Source organism: Haemorhous mexicanus, chromosome 11, assembly GCF_027477595.1.
Source record: "Haemorhous mexicanus isolate bHaeMex1 chromosome 11, bHaeMex1.pri, whole genome shotgun sequence".
NCBI lineage: Eukaryota > Metazoa > Chordata > Aves > Passeriformes > Fringillidae > Haemorhous > Haemorhous mexicanus.
The window spans coordinates 5,535,575-5,552,854 of NC_082351.1; the positions used below are offsets into that span (position 1 = coordinate 5,535,575).

At 44.4% G+C, this 17,280-nt stretch overlaps 1 long non-coding RNA gene across 2 annotated transcripts; it reads left to right on the forward strand.

Moving 5' to 3' along the window:
* The first annotated feature begins 5,064 nt into the window (after positions 1 to 5,064).
* LOC132332525 (uncharacterized) lies at positions 5,065 to 17,036 on the forward strand. Of its 2 annotated transcripts, XR_009487919.1 has the most exons (5): positions 5,065 to 5,162; positions 7,757 to 7,816; positions 10,605 to 10,771; positions 15,184 to 15,334; positions 16,860 to 17,036. It is a non-coding gene; the product is annotated as an uncharacterized LOC132332525 (long non-coding RNA). The 2 variants fall into 2 exon arrangements; XR_009487920.1 differs by lacking the exon at positions 5,065 to 5,162 and having other exon boundaries at positions 7,697 to 7,816; positions 16,860 to 17,035.
* The last annotated feature ends 244 nt before the right edge of the window (positions 17,037 to 17,280 follow it).

Genomic DNA, 17,280 nt, shown 5'->3' on the forward strand with positions numbered 1-17,280 from the left:
GGGGACAGCTCCACGCTGGCTCGGGCACTGCATCTGCAAACGCATCCCTGGACAGCTCCAGCGCCAGCCCGAGCATCCCTGGACAGCTCCATCCGAGCATCCCAGGACAGCTCCATCCGAGCATCCCGGGACAGCTCCATGCTGAGCATCCCTGGACAGCTCCATCCCGAGCATCCCAGGACAGCTCCATGCTGAGCATCCCTGGACAGCTCCATGCTGAGCATCCCGGGACAGCTCCAGCCTGAACATCCCCAGACAGCTCCATCCCGAGCATCCCGGGACAGCTCCATGCTGAGCATCCCTGGACAGCTCCATGCTGAGCATCCCTGGACAGCTCCATGCTGAGCATCCCTGGACAGCTCCATCCCGAGCATCCCCGGACAGCTCCATCCGAGCATCCCTGGACAGCTCCAGGCTGAGCATCCCTGGACAGCTCCATGCTGAGCATCCCTGGACAGCTCCAGCTCCATCCGAGCATCCCTGGACAGCTCCATCCGAGCATCCCTGGACAGCTCCATCCGAGCATCCCTGGACAGCTCCATCTGAGCATCCCTGGACAGCTCCAGCTCCATCCCGAGGATCCCTGGACAGCTCCAGCTCCATCCCGAGGATCCCTGGACAGCTCCATCCGAGCATGCCCTCAGGCCCTGCGCCGGGCAGGAGGGACAGCAGCCCGGTCCCTGCGAGCAGGAGCAGGCAGAGCTGCACTTGCTCCCCCAAACTCTCCCAAGAGCTCTGTGATCACAGACCCGCTCTGGTTTATGGCAGAAACCCTCTGAGGAAGGGGTGCTGTGTTTCCTCAGGCAATTTTACCTCGTCACCAGAATTCGGGTGCTTTTCCCAGCAGGCTTTCTTGAAGAGCAATGAGAATGCTCTTCCCCCTGAGTTTTGGGACAGGCACCGGGTGGGGCACAAAGCACAGCTCAGCCCTCATCCTTTTGTCAGGATAATCACAACTCATCTGGCTGAGATATCTGCAGGCCAAACTGAGTGGAACAGGTGCTCCAATAATAAACACAGTCAATCCTTGCAACAGCCTCTTTTAGAGTTAGAGGTTTAATAAAATCCCAGGTACCAACACTTCCACAGTTTGAATTTCACACATTTTATGCAGGATTCTTTAATGAAGGGCCAAAATTAGAAATATTTATGAACTATAGAATGACACAACCAAATCAAACAGCAGGGCTAATAGGTGATGGCTGTAATTTAAACACCATGGACACACTGGGGGACAAATTATATACACAGATAAATGATATTTTAATGTTTGCTAAATTTCTGCTCCAGATTGAGGGGTGGTTACATAAAACACCCCCTCTTTGGCCACGCTGCTTCCTGCACAGGCTCAGGAGCTGCTCATTGTCCTGACAGCATTTCTGGGTGATTTGGCTCACTCAGACCAAATTCCCTGTGGTAGGATGAGAGTTGCATTTTCCTGGGCACAGGAAAACTAACAGGTTAACATTTTAACAGGTTAACAGGTTATCAGGTTAACATTTTAACAGGTTAGCAGATTTCCAGGTTCCTTCTGCAGGGCTGGAAGGCACCTCCAGTGCCAGCTTGTATTGTGTTGTATTTCATTTCAAATATTGCTTGTGTTTAATTTTGCTGTTTTAAAATATTGCTTGTATTTAATTTTAAATGCAATTTCTTTTAAAGAATGACAGCCATTACACATATGGACTGACAACCTGGGTAAACAAAGAAGAGGTGTGTGTCACTCATAAATCTGTGACAATATATATATTAATTTATGACAATACATATCAATTTGTGACAATATAAATATTACAATATATCTCAGCAGTGGTTACTGGTGTGGCCAGCAGGTGCCCCTGGCACCCAGAAGTGTCAGGTCCATTGCATGGAACAAACTCCAGAGGAAGATTGAACAGAGGGCTTCTCCTGCTTGCAGGGCACTGACACAAGGTCTGGCCCTGCTTGCCTGTTTCTGTGGAGAACTTTGTTTTCTTAGTGAAGAATCTGATTGCTGTCCAAGGTGTTTCTCTGTGCAGTCTCAGAGCAGTTTCCCCCAGAGGTTTCTCTCACTCCTGGATGGTTGGGTGAGGGGCAGGAGCCCTGCTCACCGCCCTGGGCACTCTGAGGGTGGCATGGCTATGGAAAATAAATGGCATTTCCCAGTTTGCACACTTCATTCCCTTTGAATCTACTGGCCCTTCCCCAGGAGCAACTTCTCAGGGGGGTTTTCTGGAGTTTTCTGGGTGATTTTTAATTTCCCTTTTTACGTTGCCACCACTTTGCTGACAAAAATCCTCTAAGATATCCATCATCCTCAAATGCCAGAGTCAGAGGGGCTGTAAAACATTTGTAGAGCATTGTAGCAACCTTAAACCCAAATCTGCACCGAGGCAGCTGGCAACTGGACGTGGTGGAAGTGTCCAAACTTGGTTTTTAATGCAGAGCAACCACAATGCAGAGCTCTCTGCGAAGCACTGCTGCTGCTGGGAGGGAAAACTTTGCTGAAAGAGCACCAGTGGATATCACAGGGAGCTGGATGAAGTTAACAGCACATAAACCCGGGCCTGAAAAGGAACAAATGGCATTTTGGGGGTCCAAAGTGCTGTTTGTGAACCCCTCACAGCACATTTGTGAGGAATGTGCTGATAGGAAGTGAGGAACCTGAATTGCTGGCATGCTCAGTGGCAGGGGGCTCAGTATCAAAGGAGAGAACACAGCAGCAATCTCAACTCCAGCTTTGCTTCCTGCCACTGAAACCAGAATGCTGAAAGGAATCAAATCATTGTGATCAGTTGTGCTGACAAACTGAGGGGAGAAGGAGAGGGGGAGAGGATGAAGCACCCCAAGGTGAATTCTTTCAGAGAGGTTCATCAGACCCTTGAGTGAATTCCCCTGCTGCTGCAATGGCCCTGGAGCAAAACCATGCCAGCTTTCTGTTCCTGATCTCCCTGGCTCTGCCCTGCCCCCGTGCCAGAGGTGCAGCTGGAGCCTCTGAGGTGTGACAGAGCCAGGCTCAGAGGGAGGCACTGCCTCCCCCCCTGCTCCAGAGGGCACACACCAGCCCCAAAAGGACACAAGGCAGCCCCAAAAGGACCTCACTGCCCCAAAAGGACACAAAGCAGCCCCAAATGACACAAAGTAGCCACAAAGGACACAAAGCAGCTCTAAAGGACACAAACCAGCTCTAAAGGACACAAAGCAGCCCCAAAAGGGCACAAAGCAGCTCTAAAGGACACAAACCAGCCACAAAATGACACAAACCAGCCCCAAAAGGGCACAAAACAGCCCCAAAAGGGCACAAAGCAGCTCTAAAATGACACAAAGCAGCCCCAAAAGGACACAGAGCAGCCCCAAATGACACAAGGCAGCCCCAAAAGGGCCAAACCAGCCCCAAAATGACACAAACCAGCTCCAAAGGACACAGAGCAGCCCCAAAGGGACACAGAGCAGCCCCAAAATGACACAAACCAGCCCCAAAAGGGCCAAACCAGCCCCAAAAGGGCACAAAGCAGCCCCAAAAGGGCACACACCAGCCCCAAAAGGACCTCACTGCCCCAAAATGACACAAAGCAGCCCCAAATGACACAAAGTAGCCCCAAAGGACACAAAGCAGCCCCAAAGGACACAGAGCAGCTCTAAAGGACACAAAGCAGCCCCAAAAGGGCCAAACCAGCCCCAAAAGGGCACACACCAGCCCCAAATGACACAAGGCAGCCCCAAAAGGACACAAAGCAGCCCCAAAAGGACACAAAGGAGCCCCAAAAGGGCACAAAGCAGCTCTAAAGGACACAAAGCAGCACCAAAAGGGCCAAACCAGCCCCAAAATGACACAAACCAGCTCCAAAATGACACAAACCAGCTCCAAAATGACACAAACCAGCTCCAAAGGACACAGAGCAGCCCCAAAGGGACACAGAGCAGACCCAAAATGACACAAAGCAGCCCCAAAAGGGCCAAACCAGCCCCAAAAGGGCCAAACCAGCCCCAAAAGGGCACACACCAGCCCCAAAATGACACAAGGCAGCCCCAAAAGGACACAAAGCAGCTCTAAAGGACACAAACCAGCCCCAAAAGGACACAAAGGAGCCCCAAAAGGGCACAAAGCAGCTCTAAAATGACACAAAGCAGCCCCAAAAGGACCTCACTGCCCCAAAAGGAGACAAAAGAGACCCAAAGGACACAGAGCAGCCCCAAAGGACAAAAACCAGCTCTAAAATGACACAAAGCAGCCCCCAAAGGACACAAAGCAGCCCCCAAAGGACACAAACCAGCCCCAAAATGACCTCACTGCTCCAAAAGGACAAAAAGCAGCCCCAAAAGGAGACAAACCAGCTCTAAAGGACACAAACCAGCCCCAAAAGGACACAAAGGAGCCCCAAAAGGGCACAAAGCAGCTCTAAAATGACACAAAGCAGCCCCAAAAGGACACAGAGCAGCCCCAAAAGGACACAAAGGAGCCCCAAAATGACACAGAGCAGCCCTAAAGGACACAAAGCAGCCCCAAAAGGACACAAAGGAGCCCCAAAGGACACAGAGCAACCCCAAATGACACAGAGCAGCCCCAAAATGACACAAACCAGCTCTAAAGGACACAAAGCAGCCCCAAAAGGACACAAAGGAGACCCAAAGGGCACAGAGCAGCCCCAAAATGACACAGAGCAGCCCCAAAAGGGCACAGAGCAGCCCCAAAGGACACAGAGCAGCCCCAAAATGACACAAAGGAGCCCCAAAAGGACACAAAGGAGCCCCAAAGGACACAGAGCAGCCCCAAAATGACACAAAGGAGCCCCAAAGGACACAGAGCAGCCCCAAAGGGACACAGAGCAGCCCCCTCTTCCCTCCCAGGCCAGGCTCTCACTCCTTTGTCACTACAGGCACAAAACAGCAGCACACACACACTGCTGGTCTAAGGTGAAAATGGGAAGTTTATTTTCTGACTCCAACATGGATGGGTTTCCAAAAGTGGCAGTGGATTGGAGGGTGACAGTGCCACCTCTCCAGTGCCACTGCACAAAGCAGATCAGAATTCTCTTCCTCCACTGAGGAAAGCAAAACAATCAGTTATTTACAGAAGGTGGGTGAGAAGGTTCCTTACAAGACTGCAAACATCAGAAGGTTCAGAAAGTCTCCAGGGATCAGGGTGGCACTCCTTGACTGATGAGCACCCCCAGGGACCACAGGTAAGCAGAATCAGGAGCTCATTTGCCAGGTGCTCATTTCCTGCACGACACTCGTGCTCCTGCAGGAGCAGCAGCAGAGCTTGCTCAGCACCCCAACCCATCCCACCTGCAAACCCCAGGACAGTTTATCTCATAAATCAGCCCCCCAAAAAATCTCATCCATCTCATTTGTGAGCAGGATTTACCCCTGCAAGCTTTGAACAGGGTGAGCCCCTGCTGCAGGAGAGGGGTCTGCACTCTCATGGGTAATTCCTGCTGAGGTGGGAGAGGGAGCTCCAGACAAAATCTGTGTGGGACAGGGGAACAGCAGGAACAGGAGGTGACAGCCACACGAGTGACAGGGCAGGTAAATCAGTACAGCTAAATAAAATAGAAAAAAAAATAAAAAAATTGCAGGTAAATAAAACTCCCTCTCTTCCAAAACCTGAAGCTATGACAGCAGCAGCAGCTGTCTGCCCGTTTCCTACTAAGAAATTATCTGATTTTTTGGTTCAGTAATTTTTGTACTTTTAAAAATTTTTTTCTGCAATTTTTTTACAATTTAATTTTCTTTTTGAAATACCTCGATACAAATACAAACTCCAGGCAGTTTTTAGCATGCATTGAAGGCTCAGATACTGCTGGTGCTATTCTGTACTACTCAAACCCTCCTGTGAAGGCTGAAGGCAATCTTGCAAGTATCTCAGAGCCCAAGCCACAGAAGCCTAAATAATTAATTTTAAATACAATTTCTTTTAAAAAATTACACAGATGGACTGACAAACTGGATGGATAAAGAAGGGCTGTGTGTCACACACAAGTTTTTACACATTAAAATTTTTACAAACAGTGTTTGATGGCATTGTGGATAAAGAAGAGGTGTGTGTCACACACGAGTTTGTGTGACAATAAACACACATTAAATTATATTCAAATAGTGTTTACTGGCATTGTGGATAAAGAAGAGGTGTGTGTCACACACGAGTTTGTGTGACAATAAACACACATTAAATTATATTTAAATAGTGTTTACTGGCATTGTAGATAAAGAAGAGGTGTGTGTCACACACGAGTTAGTGTGACAATAATCACACATTAAATTATATTCAAATAGTGTTTACTGGCATTGTGGATAAAGAAGAGGTGTGTGTCACACACGAGTTTGTGTGACAATAAACACATATTAAATTATATTTAAATAGTGTTTACTGGCATTGTGCTCCTGGAGGAATGCAGCAATAAATCTGCTCTGCCCACATCACCTGCTCTACTCCTTGGTTCTGCACTCTTTGGGCTTTGAGACCACAGCCCTTATTTTCCTGTTAGGAACAGCTGATTTATTTCTTTTCCTCTCACTGAGCTGCTCTTCCCCCATGCTCTGCATTTAAAAAAATCAGAAAAACCAGGAAATCAGCAGGTGGAGAAGCCCAGCCAGCGAGGCACCCTCAGCGTTCTGCAGAGCAGTAAATACACCAATTTTGGACCCAAAGCTGTTTGCAAACTGCAGGTACCACGGAGGGAGAATCCCACCAACAAAACCTGGCCATTCTCAGCCTGGAGGAGAGGCAGCACCACGAAAAGCAGCAAAGAGCAGATGTTGGGAGGCACAAAAACAAATGCACACGGATGTGATGCTGGGACGTGGCAGAGGCAGCAGAGTAAACAGATTTCTGACAAAATATCCATTCCTCACAGCTCCAGCCAGTGGACTGCTGCTGTTGTGTCATTTAGGGCTTCTGAAGAATAAAAATAACGAGGAATGCTATGAAAATGCTAGAGAAAAGGGATGGGAGACAAAAATGAGCAGAGCTGGGCTGGAGCTGCACTGGTGTGCTCACACAGCCTGGCAGTCTTGGCCTGTCAGAGCTGAAGATTTCCCAGCCTGAGCAAACCCCACAACAAAATAACATTTCCATCCTCCAAGGAGGAGGTTAAACAGCCTATGAGCGTCCCCTGATGATGAAGAAGTCTGCCAGGCAAATCACAGGTATTCAATTTAATCAGCTCAAAAGTGGTATGGTTTGGGTTTTGAACAGTTTTCTTTTGCAAGTGTTTTATTTACATTATGAAATTCAGAGGGAAAGTGTCCAAGCATTCAGAATCACCTTCTGGCTGATGGAATGGATGAATGTGAGATCAGCTGCAGCACAGCTCTGTACTGCAAAACAAACCCAGCTCTGGCTGCCCATAAAAAAGAATATAGCCCTGTAAACCACAACTCCAGCTGAAATGCAGCAAGCAAAAGTGACACTTAAATCCAGTTTGGTCACCACATTAAAACTGCAATTTCCTTCTAGAATGACTAATCAAATGATTAAGATGGACTCACATTTACCTAATTAATTACCTGCTTTGGTTCCCACAAGTTAATTTTGAACACCACGTGTGTGAAAGCCTGGTAAGTGTGACACCCAACATGAGCAGAGCATTGAAGGGATGAAAGCACAGGGCTGAGCAATAGCATTTTAAAGTTTAGCATTGTGTAATCCACCTGATTTTAATGGGCAGCAAGGCAAAGTGGGAGAGGCTTTGGCTTGCTGCCCTTGAAAACAAGGTGAATTGGACGAGCTGTTTTCCAGTGAGTAACCAAAGAGGTCCCTCCTCTCTTTCTGCAGACACCCAGAGCCTGCACAGACTCTCCTTCACTGAGAAGTACAGCTTGGATGTCCCCACAGGTACCCACAGAAAGGCCATGAGAGAGGGGACACCCCCTTGCCTTGGGGCTGCTCACTTTGGGCTCAGTCCTGGGTTTAATCCAGGCAAGGGAGTGTGCTGGAACCCAGGACATCGGGATGGAATTGGGGTGGTGGTGGACTCTTCCAGCAGCTCTGGGAGGAGGGATCTGTCAACACCCAGGATGTCCCTCTGTCTGTCCTGAGCAGCAGGACCCCTGCCAGGGGCTCAGAGACCCTGGCACAGAGCCCAGGATGCCTGTGGTTGTGATTATGACCCGTGGAGCGAGTTACCAACCTTAGAGGAGGATCTGCAAGCCACGACAGTTTGAGTAGAATGACAGAGAATTTATCATGGGGTGAAAAAATGGATTTTTGGGGTTTTTAGAATGGGGGTTCAGGGGGCAAGATGGAGGGATCTGGGTGTGTCCAGCCTTTCTCCTTCTTCTTCTTCTTGGCCTCCACCTTCTGCTGTGATGGTGGCACTTTTGGATTGGTTCAGAGTAGAAGCTCACTGTCTAACACAGGTGATAGGGATTGGGAAGTTATTGTAAATATTGCACACGTTGTTTTTAGTATACAAAGATAACACTGCTCTGGGGGCAGGCAGAGTGCCCTGGACTGTCCTGCTGAACAGATCTCAGCAGGCCAGAGAAAGAATTTTATAGATAAAAAACAATAAACAACCTTGGGACTGAGACTTGAAGAGCTCTCACTCCTTCCTCGAGCACCAGGCTGGGAAAAGAGACTTTCTGACACATCTCGGGGTCACCCTGAGCAGTGAGAGGCCCTGAGAGGAGTGCACAATAATTGGAATCTGTTTGCTGCTAGCAGGGGATTTCCATGCTGAGTGTAACCAGAATAACTGCAGCACCAGCTGAGGGAATTGAGCCCTGTCCAAAGTGCTCTGTGTGAATCCTGGCTGGAGTGCAGCCCTCTGCCACCCCTTGTGCCCTGGATCACTCCTGAGGCTGCAGCCCCATCAGTCTGTGCCCACCTGAGCAGTGCAGCTGCTTCCCCTGCCCCTGCTCAGAGAACAGGCAATTCCAGGGGCTCCTCATTTCACCAGACAATTGAGAGAGCCCTCTGCTCCAGCCCAGCTTGCTGCACGAATCACAGCCTGGGCAATCCTGCAGCCCAGCCTTGAGCCCATGTTCCACTCTACTCTGGGCTGTAGAACCCAACCAGTATCAGCTGGGTATGGAATGAGTGCCTGGGTGCTCCCTAAAAGCTGATTTTCACCATGTTCCCAGTTACAAACATCTGGCAGCAGGCACACAAAGCGCGGGCACCCACCTGCCCAGGTATTTGGGTGCTGTCATGAGGACATGAGGTGCATCCCAGGGACGTGTTGGTGTGAGGTGGGGAGCTGCAATCACACAGCAGCTGGTGCTAATGTGCTGTAATTGCTCCTAAAAGTGTCACCTCGGGCTTTAAATGTGACCTGTGTCATTCACTGCAGCGCTCAGAGACCAGGAGTGAAGGAAAATGGAAAGAAATCTCCTTTCCAGTGGGCTCTTGGAGATCCAGAGGGCTCAAAGGGGCAGGGGCAGGGCAGAACAGCAGGTTTAGGGCCTTGGGAAGATTTGAGTGCCTCAGAAAATCAGGAAGATTTCAAAGTTTGGATGTGTTCTGGTTATTTGGTCTTTTGTTCAAATCGCTCCAAGGGTGATTGTGCTTTTAGCACTTGATTCTATTTTAGAATCTGGGGTTTAATCCTGGTTCTTTTACAGGTCTGCAAGAGAGCAAGAGGTAATCTCGGGCACCTGGCACTCAGAAATGCTACAAATGGTCCAATATTCACCTCTCTCATCCTTTACAAAAGTGCTATTCCCATTATTTCCTGTGTGAAATCAAATCAAACCAATATTAAATAAAAACAATAATAAATAAAACCAAATAAAATCAAATAAACCTGTATAAAGTACATAAACTAAGTCACATTGTTCCTGCTTACAGGGATTAATATTACAGGGATTAATATTACATTTTTCAATAATAAAATAGGTTTTGGATCTCTCCAAACCTTACCTATGTGGGATTTTTTGCTGGGCTGTAGCTCCTTCTCTGCTGTTTCCTTTCACACCTTCAGATCTGAACGCAGAGCAATTTGCACTGGTCTGGGGTGAAAACCCCTGAATTTCTACCTGTCCCTTCACAGAGTAACAGTTACAGCTTGTGAGGGAAAATCAAAGCAAGTGTGGAGGAAAAATGTGAAATGTCCCGGGATGGGAAATCAGAGCTGAGATAAGAACACTTAAAGGAGATTTTCTCTTAAAACCAGGTCTTGGCACTCATGCAAAATACGTTTATTTGATCTCACTGGTGTTTTCTGTGTTTTAGAGCCACAGGCTTAGCTCCAAAGGTGAGCTCCTCTCTCTGCCACCTGCAGAGAGAGGAGCAGGAGAGGTGCCTGAGCTGTGCCTATTTCCCTGCCCCAGCAAATGGGCCAAGAAATAATTCTGGCAGCTGGCAGGAGCTCTTCCAGGAGAGCCTTGGGGTCAGAGAGGTGCCCCCTCCAACAGCACCAAGCAGGCACTGGGTGTGCAGACACAGGGGCTCTTCCTAAATGATAATTTAGGGTTAAATTATTTAAATTTGGGGTTGAATGAAATGATCTCTCACCTGCGAGAGAACGTCACAAAAGGAAAGTTTTGAGGGGGATTTTTTTATTTCAAGGTCTAAAATTTTTATTTCTAGAATAAAACTATTTGTAATTGCTTTATTAACTGTACTATATTACATTAATACTCTATTATAACTATACTAAAGAGATATTGTGTTACACTAGACTAAAGGAAAACTCGTGACTGTCTGAGCCAGCCAGGACACAGCTTTGACCCAACTGGCCAAAGAATCAAAACAATCCTCAGCAGAATCCAACTGACAGATCCCCTCGGGTGAACAATCTCCATAACACATTCCACACGTGCCAAACAGCAGCAGCAGTGAACAGAGGTAAGGATTGTTTTCTCTTCTTCTCTCTGTGCTTCTGCTGGAAAAATCCTGGGAGAGAGAATTGTGTCTCTGTTCAGAGAATGGGAATGCACACGTCTTAGGTTGGAAATGCAAGATTCAGCTGGGGCTGTGTGTTCTATCCCCAGCTGTCAGAGGTGGGGCAGGTATCTCCTGTTCCTGGGGCAGTTCTCTTTATCTCCTCCACAAACCCACCCTCCCTCCAGGAGATCTCTGCTGTCCATGGCCTCTGAGAGTCCCTGCAGGGCTGATCAAATTCCACCATCCCATGGGGAGATGCTCCGCCCAGGGGAGGAGCCAAGCATTCCTACCTGGATCCAATCTGCCCTGGGAACAGCACAGCAGCCTTTGCCCACTGCATTCCCAGAGGAGCAGCTTTCTCCTGCCCTGCATTCCCAGAGGGAGAGCAGGCCCATCTCCAGCAGCCCTGGAGCTGCAGAGGAAAACTCCCCCCTTGTGCAGGATCCCTGCTCCAGCAGAACCACAGCTGGCACTGCAGGAGGGCTGAGCCCCCCTGGGATGGGACTGTGCCACCACCCTGAGCCCCCCTGGGATGGGACTGTGCCACCACCCTGAGCCCCCCTGGGATGGGACTGTGCCACCACCCTGAGCCCCCCTGGGATGGGACTGTGCCACCAGCCTGAGCCCCCCTGGGATGGGACTGTGCCACCACCCTGACACACAGGGCTCAGGGCATGGTCTGACTCTGGCAGTGCTTTGGTTTGTATCACTGCATTTTATTTTCATTTTCCTAGTGAAGAACTGTTATTCCTACTCCCATATCTCTGCCTGAGAGCCCCTTAATTTCAAAATTATAATAATATAGAGGGAGGGGGTTTACATTCTCTATTAACAGACACCTGTCTTTTCAAACCAAGACAGCAGAGCAATTTTACCTTCCTGCTGAGGGCTCAGGGTGCTTTCCATGTGATGTTTCTTCCCACACCCAAAGCCATGGATAAATATTAATACTAAATATAAAGCAATGAGACCGACAGGAAAAGTCATGGGCTTACACTTTGCAAGGAATCTTGATTTATCACAGAATTTGGCAGGGTACTTGAAAGTGATTAGCTAACTTTGTGTGTCATTAATATGGATTCCTGCGTGAGTCTGTCTATTTTTACAGAATATCCTGTGTTTTGGTTCCATATACAGGCAAAATATTCAAATTCAGGCAGGAAAGTCAGTAACTCAGCTTAGCTGAGTCACTCTGTTGGAGCAACAGCCCCATCTCAGTGGGGGAAAAAAGGGATCAGTGAGCCTCATCCAGGAGCTGAGGGCACCACCAGCAAGGAAAGGGAGTAAGAACAGCCTCCAAAACTCTGCCATTGTGAGCCCCAAGGTCCTTCATGAACATGTTTAAAAACATTCATAACGTGTGCATGAAACAGAGCTGATGAACTGCTGCAGAGCAGGAAGGGTTAAGTTATAAAAATAGAGCAGTGCTGGGTCTGTGCAGTGAATTAACCCTTAAATCTGCTGTGTCTGTCTCCGGGATCCTGCACTGGAGGCTCTCTCAGCCCTCAGCTCATTAATGAGGCAGCACAGCACATCCTGTTTTCCCTTTTGTGTTTTACCTCCAGTAATGAGTCTGAGCCCACAAATAGCTCTGATGACAGCCCTTGGGGATAAAGGAAAAAAACCAAAAAAGGGAAAATAGGATGATGAATTTGCTCAGCTGAGTCACCTGGCTCGAGTGGTGAAAGCTTCCCAGATTTGATAGATTATTTTTATTATATTATTATAATGCAGAGTATTCATTCACTAGGAAAATAACCAATATTTGTGTTTTTAACAGCTGCTTCTCATGGCTCCTTCCCATTTTGTGAGAGCTCTGCATCTCTCACAGGGCATTGCCATTGGCATTTCAGGTTGTGGCACCACTGCAGTGCTGGGTGGGACGTGGATTTGGGGAGAGATTTCAGGGCTTGGCAGAGGCCCCACACAGTGTGAATTTAAACTTTGAGATAAAAAACGTTGAGTTAGGAATGCTAGAGAATGAGACAGACATTGTTGAGAGAGAAATAGAGTTTAACAAAGTCTCAAGGGATATGACAGAAAAATCAATAATAATTTAATTAATTCATACTAATTTAAATTTAAATTAATTATATTCTTTTTAATCAATTGCAATATTTAGATTTAATAGTAATTTTTGGGAAGGAAATGCAGGGGAGCAGAGTGAGCAGTGCCCACTGTCACTGCTCCCCTGTGCACCCCTTGATTTTATATCCACCCACTTCCCATGTGGATAGTACTGCTTGTTATTTCTTGCAGCACAACCCAGTACCCTTGGGGCAAAAATAAAGCAAGGAAAGACTTGAAAAATAGCACTGCATCACTGTGTAAATCACATTTTGTCATTTGACAAGTCTTTATGGAGCCAAATGGCAAATTGTTATCAATATTTTTGAATTCCATGAGAAGGAGAGTTCTGTTGAAAAGGAGAAGAGAAGGATTCCTGGGTGGCAGGATGAACCCAGTACTTTGAGAGGCAGCTGCCCCTCAGAGGCACCCTCAATGCAAAGTCACAGCATCCTGTGGCTGCAGGAGCATCCCAGGGAGAGCTGCGGGAAGGTCACAGCCTGCAGGGTGGGCGTTCTGTCAACAATTACCACAAAACCACTCAAATTTTCCTAAACATTTCTATGTCAGATGAGGGATTTTCACATTTGGGACAAATTGAAGGCCATAAACCTGGTGAGAGCAGCTCGGGCAGCTGGCTGCTGTTTGAGGCAGGAGTGTTACCTGGCAGGCAGAACCAGGGGCACCTTCCCTGTGTCCCAGGTTTGGCTGCACCCCAAGAAATTCCTGCCAGGTGGGGAGGCCAGGACAGGCACACAGCCCAAAAAATTCCAATGACTGGGGTACAGTGCTCAGACAATCCAAGTAATCTGATTATAAAGAGAAATACAAGATATAATATAGTATAAAATAATATATTATAATATAAAATAATATATTATAATATATTATAATATATTATAATATATTATAATATATTATAATATATTATAATATATTATAATATAATATAATATAATGTAATGTAATGTAATGTAATATAAGTAATTATATATAACATATAATATTTACTATAAAATTATATATAATAATATATTAAAGTAATACATATTATATTTAATATAATATCATATTTAATATATATTATAGTATATAATATAATATAAAATATATAATACATACTATGCTACAATATAATATACTACAATATCATATCCTATAATATAAATAATAGAATATGTAATTATATTATGTATAATAATATTTTAAATTAATATATTGTATATTATAGTCAATATAATTAATATACAATAGTAATATATTTTATATAATTATTATGTTTTATATATAATATAATTAATATAATATAATTATATATAATGTATAATATAATATAATAATATATAATATAATATAATGTATAATATAATATAATAATATATAATATAATAATATATAATATAATAATATATAATATAATATAATAATATATAATATAATGTAATATAATGTAATATAATGTAATATAATATAATATAATATAATATAATATAATATAATATAATGTAATATAATGTAATTAATATAACATAATATAACATAATACAATATAATACAATATAATACAATATAATATAAATAATACATACTATTATATAATATAATAAATATAATCTGATAAATACAATCTAATAAAAATATTATATTATATTATACTATACTGTAACATAATATAAATAATACATACTATTCTACAATATAATAAATATAATACAAATAATATGTACCATTCTACAATATAAATATAATATAATAAATATAATCTAATAAGTATTCTACAATATAAATATGATATGATATAATACGATGCAATGTAATGTAATGTGATGTAATATACCACAATGTAATACAGAAATATTCCTCATTTCCTTGGGTGTTGCTCAGCCCAGCTGTTGTGGTTTGCTCTCGGAGCTGAAATCCCCCTGTACAGCCACAGGGCAGAGAAGAGCCTCTATTTCCCTGTGAAAGATAAAATCGAGGGGAGAGGGAGGGTTCCCATTGGTACAGAGCAGAGCCTCCATGCCAAGCCAGCAGGTGTTCCCGTGGCTGGATCCTGTCAGGAGCTGCAGCAGAGAAGGAGAGAGGAGTGGCCCTGTGCCCCCAAGAAGAGAACATCTCTGTCCCCAGGGATAAAGATGATTTTAGAGACAGAAAATGACAATCTTGCCTTTGAGCAGCACCCCACTAGCTGGCACGGCCCATAATCACAGCTGTGGGGAATGGGAGGGATTTCACAAGTACAGATTTCCCCAGCAGCTGCTGCTCATAACAAATGGAGAGCCACAAAAAAGCTTTTTCTCTTCTAGGAAAGCCTCCATAACATGAGCCAGAGGGACTTCTCTCCCTGGGGGACCTGAGGAAAGACTGTTCTGAATCTGGCAAACTGACTGAAATTTTGGTTCTTTGTATTTTCTATATGAAAGAAAAGATTGTGGAAAGAGGAGAAGTGTTCTGAAGGTTTTATTCTTATTCTTATTACTCTTTCTTTTAGTTACTGTTAATAAAATTTTCTTTATGCCCTTTCAAAGTTTTGAGCCTTTTCCTGTCTGCTAATCCTTCCTCACAGCAGGAGATGTATTAGTAATTAACCAACACTTCCATCACCCCTCATTAGTACGTTAGCAAAGAAATCTCAAAGTTAGTGAAGTCTCAAATCAGCAAACCAAAACCATGACACAAAATTAATATTTCTGCCCATTTTCAAACTGAAAGCACCACATCAGGCATGATCCATTCTCTGTTAGTGATTTTGGGGATGCTGGGATGAGATCCACACCATGAGGGATGAGGGCAAGATATAGATGGACATAAATTGATTTATTTACTCACTCCAGGTTAATGCAAAGTGTTGGGCTGAGCTTTCCCCAGCTGTTCAATGCAACATTAAATTCATGCCTGGATTTTCAGGCACCTATTCTGCAGAAACATCAAGATTGCAGCTCTGTTTTACTGAGCAGCTGAGGTGTCACAGCCAAAATAAATGGAATTTCCAGCAGAAACACAGAAGGCATTATTAGGGCATCATTTGAGATGTGATATTAATTGTGAACCATTCAAAGGCCAGGTCAGAAAGGGAAATTCTCAGCAAGCAGAGGGCTCAGTCCTTGTGCTGCTGCCTGGTGAAAAGATGGCTTTGCTCACACCACTGCTATGGAAAATGCTTTTTTTTTTTGTTCCCTCAAACATGGGAGCAGGAGGATCACACTGAATTTTTGGTTCAAGCCCTCACACTTCAGGGACAGAAAAACAAACATCAGTCCTTTCATTGCAGTTCACAAATGAGGAGAAGAATTAATTAGCAGCCAATGGAATGCCTGGCTCCAGCTGTGGGTTATTCCAAAAATGTATATTTAAACAAACACATTCTCAGGTGCATCAAGGTAATTAAAAATCATTCTTGTAAGTGATTTTACAATTCTGCAACGTCCCCAAGGGCCCCTCAGTGGCTGATTTCCCCAGGACACCTGTCCACACAGGGGGCTGAGGGAAAACAGATCCACAAACAGAGAAATAAAAAAGCTTTTCATGCTGAAACTTGCTGGCTGTTAAGGGAAAAGTGATTTGCTTAAAACTGCCTTTACCTCCAGTGAATTTACAATAAAAACTGCATCCAAAATGTGCATTGAAAGGTAAAAATAATCCTCCAGATGAGAGAATTAATGACAGATTGGGTAAAAACCAGCAGAGTTTGTACTTTAACTCTCTGTTCTCCTATTGCAGTTTCTAGTTCATTGTTATTCTACATTATATATTATTAGATATACATTATATTATATATTATGTCTATATATAAAAATATGCTGTATAATATTATATTATTATATTATATATCATCATATATTATATATTCTAGTCTGTTGTAATTTTCTACAGACATACAACAGTATGAGCAGAGGAATGGAGAAGACTTAAATTATAAGGCATAAAATGATCAGATTTTTTTAAATTACAAGGCTAATTAGCTGTATTTTTTAAATTACAGCAGCTAAACCATGTGAAATAGCAGAAGAACTTTGGTCATTGGAGACAAGTTGGCTGTAAGAACCCCGACTCAGTTTCACTCTACTTTCACAGTTGTTTCGTGCCAAAACCAGAAGAAAAATTAATAGGAAACTTTAATTTAAATCATAATTTTACGTTGCTTAAAGTTAATTTAATAAATTAAATGGTTGTGGGGAGGAAATACACGTGGGGAGCTTTATAATATATCTCTTTCTGTCCTTCATTCACAGGCCAGGTTATTAAAATAAAAAAGCAGAATATTTTGTTAGGAGTTCTGCCTCGTTTCTTCCTGACCATTTAATTGTCACTGGTATGTTAAACAAGGCAATTTATTGGATTTAAACTGAATCTTCAGAGGTTGCTCCAGACACAGAGCACAACCTTGGGAAGAAATCCATCCA